We start from the raw sequence: 4,245 nt of genomic DNA, 5'->3' as shown, positions 1-4,245 counted from the left end.
TGGTTTGGTGGTGATGAACTCCTTTAGCTTAATCTTGTCTGTGAAGCTCTATCTCACCTTCAAGTCTAAATGATAGCTTTGCTGGGTAGAGTAATCTTGGTTGTAGGTCCTTGCTATTCATCACCTTGAATATTTCTTGCCACTCCATTCTGGCCTGCAAAGTTTCTGTTGAGAAATAGCTGACAGTCATATGGGTGCTCCCTTGTACATAACTTACTGCTTTTCTCTTGCTGCTTTTAAGATTCTCTCTTTGTCTTTAACCCTTGGCATTTTCATTATGATGTGTCTTGGTGTGGGCCTCTTTGGGTTCCTCTTGTTTGGAATTCTGCACTTCCTGGACTTATAAGTCTATTTCTTTCACCAGGTGGGGGAAGTTTTCTGTCATTATTTCTTCAAACAGGTTTTCAATATCTTGCTCTCTTTCTTCTCCTTCTGGCACTCCCATAATGTGAATGTTGGTGTGTTTGACGTTGTCCCAGAGGCTCCTTACACTGTCTTCGTATTTTTTTTCTTTTTGCTCTTCTGATTGTGTTTTCGTTGTTGTTGTTGTTGTCGTTTTGCTTCCTCATATTTCAAATCATTGATTTGATTCTCGGAATCCTCTATCTCCTGTTGAGTCCTGTAAATTCTTCTTTATTTCAGTTAGCGTATGCTTAATTTCTGACTGGTCCTTTTTCATGTCTTTGACATTCTCACCTAGATCCTTGGAAGGCTCACCAAGGCCCTTGAAGCCCCCATTAATTCCCTTGATGCTCTCATTAATTCCCTTGATGCTCTCATTAAGATCCCTGAGTAACCTTATAATCATTGTTTTGAACTCTGTGTCCAAGTGTTTGCTTGCTCCCATTTCTTTCATTTGTAGCATGTTTCTTTGTCTCCGAATTTTGGCTGCTTCCCTGTGTTTGTTTCTATGTTGTTGGTAGAGCTACTGTGTCTCCTGGAATTGGTAGAGTGGCCTTGTGTATTAGATGTCCTGTAGGGCCCAGTGGCACAGTCTCCCCACTCACCTGAGCTGGGCACTCTAGATGTGCCCCTGTGTGGGCTGTGTCCAGTCTTGTTGTTGTTGAGCCTTGATCAGTGTTGGTGTCACTGGAAGGAATTAAGCTCCAGGCCAATTGGCCGTGAGGACCAGCTACAGCTACAGTGGAAGAGCTGCTGTGCAGGAGACACCCCTATGGAGCAGGAATTGCTTCAATGTGACTTTGGTGCTCACTGAGTCTGCCCCTTGAGTGTGTTGCTTGTGGATGTGTAGAGTTATAATCTGGTTTGGTCTGAGGCTATTCATGAGGTGCACTGTCTCTAAGGCCTCCAGGGAGGTGCAAAGTCAGCCACTGCCTGGGGCCACCCAGCAGGAGCTACAGAGAGATCTGCAGATGGCTGCTACTTGTATTGGACTGGTGAAGTACCCAGGGGAGGCCCAGCTGTGAAGCAGGCAGGCTGGTGCTAGTGCCGGGTCTTGGGTCTTTTATTGATAGGTTTGGGGCATGCTGACTCCAGCTGCTGTTTGTTTAAGAGATTTTAGCAAAGTCTGAAGTCTGAGCTCAGACAGGCCATTAATATGGAAAAGCAGCTGCAAACAGCTTGGATGAGGCTGTAAATTGGATGGGGAATCACCAGGGCATAGGGAACAATGTGGGCCATGCTGATGGAAAATCAGATATGGCTGCCAGTCAGCACTGCAGCAGGGGAGGTCCCAGCACAGGAACAATGACCCCTGCAAGCATCATTGTCTGGGAGAAAGCCACCCCCAAGTTCCTGCCCTGATGTTAGACAGTTCAATTCTTCCCTATATGTCCCTGGATTACCTCAAAGCCACAGCCTGGCACTGGAGCTCAGAAAAAGTGAGACCATGTAAATTTATGCATGGGCCCTTTAAGAGGAACACCTGGGACTCCAGCAGCCTCTGTGTTACTCAGCCACAATCCCCACTGACTTTTACAGCCCAAAGTTACGGGGACTTCTCTTCCCAGCTCTGGAACCTGGGGCTGGGGGAGCTGGTGTGTGGCTGGGACCCCCTGATTCTCACAGGAGGCCTTGAAGATATCCCTCCTGATTATAAAAGTGCTGCACATGGGTGTCAGACCAGCCATTCTGTGCCTCCGCCCCTCCTACCAGTCTCAGTGTGCTTCCTTCTTTACTTCTCTAGTTGTAGTCCTTCCATTCAGCCAGCTTTCAGGCAGTTCTGGATGATGGCTGCTCTGTATTTTAGTTGTAATTTTAATGTGGTTGTGGGAGGTGGTGAATACAGGTGTTTACCTATGCCGCCATCTTGGTTCTTTATAATCTATCACTCCTATCATTTTTTTTAAACACAGCATTATTTATTTATTTATTTATTTATTTTTAATATATTTTATTGATTTTTTACAGAGAGGAAGGGAGAGGGATAGTCAGAAACATCGATAAGAGAGAAACATAGACCAGCTGCCGCCTGCACACCTCCCACTGGGGATGTGCCCCCAACCAAGGTACATGCCCTTGACCGGAATCGAACCCGGGACCCTTCAGTCCACAGGCTGACGCTCTATCCACTGAGCCAAACCAGTTTGGCAATCACTCCTATCATTTAGGAAATGTCAAAGGTTTTAGGGTCTCTGTGCCAGAATAGGAGATGAATATACTTATTATAAATCACAATATCACAGAAGTCCTCTCTTGGCATGGCATCCCAGTGAGCTCTGAGTGAGGGGAAGTCAGCCAGGTGAAGTGAGGGAAGGGTGCTCCTGGCAGAGAGACCTGCAAATGCAGGCACAAGATGCGTATTCCAGGAGCAGAGTGATGCGGAGGAGGTGAGACTGTACCTGGTTCACCTCTCTTGCCCTCCAGCTGTTCTTTACAGCCCTGGTTAGTCTTCTCCCTCCCCAGATTCCAGATTGTGGTCAGTATGCACATCTGCTCCCCCCCTCCCCCTTGCAGGGCTGCAAACAAGATACTGGGTGTGGGGATCTAGGATCAGGCAGCCCAGGCTCCCACAGTGATGCCCACGGTCCATCTGGTCCACACTGGTGAGCCAGTTCCGCCCATGGGTCTCTGGGCAATTCCCACCTGGCCACCCTTGCTCATCATGAAACCAGGCAGTCTGGGACCTGCTGGAGACAGATCCCTGTCCCCACCCCCGGCCATTTCTCCTCTCCACCCTGGGGTACCTCCCTTATAAACTGGCTCAGGTTCCTCTGCTTTCAGAGACCCCTCACCTACCTGGCTGTTTTCACCTCCCCAAAAATGCAAGGCCAAGGGAGGGCCCTCTCCCAGCCCCAGCCCTCCTTGCTGCCCCTTCGCCTCCCCTAAGCCTGAGACATCTTTCTATTTGAGGCTGTGGAGGGGCCTGGCTTGTGTCCAGGCATATAAAATTCAAAGGCCTGGGAGAGAGCCCTTTTTCTTCTGCTCTCCTCCCTGGGCCCTAAGCACAGACGGGCTGTGCGAGTGAGGAAAAGGGAGTGTTTCTGGGGAAATTGGAAACTCTTAAGTGATGCGCCTCCTCCCTGCAGCATCCTGACCTTCCAGGGGAGGCTAGTTGTGGGCACACGCCCTTCAGCATGTTCTGTCACCTGTCTATAGACGCATTTCAATAACATCACCACCATGTGTTATACGGTAAATACACATGCTATAAATATGCACTTAAATGTCAGCACAGCAGGGAAATGTCTGAGACCATCTGGAGAAAGCGCGTATGAATCAGCATGAGATCCACCTGGTGCTCACAGGCAAGTTCTCCTGTGGTGTTGGATGGTGGCGCTCGTGTGAGGCTCTTCCTGGAGTAGATATCCTAATCCTCACGTTTTCCCTGGGTTAGGTTTCTAGCTAGAGGTTAGCTTTAAAGATGTTTTAAAAGCTTCCCTTATACTGTATCCCTGGTGGCAGGTATCTACACTAATAAAAGAGAACGATGCAAATTGACCATACCTTTGCGACACCCACCAGCCAATCAGGAGTGAGTATGCAAATTAACCCAACAAAGATGGTGGGTTAATTTGCATATGCAGGCACCAAGTGGCTGGGGGCGGGACGCTTGCGTCGTCACCATGGCAACAACGCAGGCATTCTGCACCGCCCCAGCCGCTCTGGGCCTCTGAGCAGCGTGGGAAGGCAGAAAGGTGACTCTGGACCTCTGGGAAGTTTGGGACGGTGGAAAGGTGGCTCCGGCCAGAGCGAAGGTGGTGCTGGCAGCCAGGGGAAGGAAGGCCCATTCTTGCATGAATCTTTGTGCATCGGGCCTCTAGTATTGTATAGTGGTTTACCTGA

The sequence above is a fragment of the Myotis brandtii genome, unplaced genomic scaffold (assembly GCF_000412655.1).
Source record: "Myotis brandtii unplaced genomic scaffold, ASM41265v1 scaffold193, whole genome shotgun sequence".
Lineage (NCBI taxonomy): Eukaryota > Metazoa > Chordata > Mammalia > Chiroptera > Vespertilionidae > Myotis > Myotis brandtii.
Note: the sequence above shows the minus strand (reverse complement) of the source record.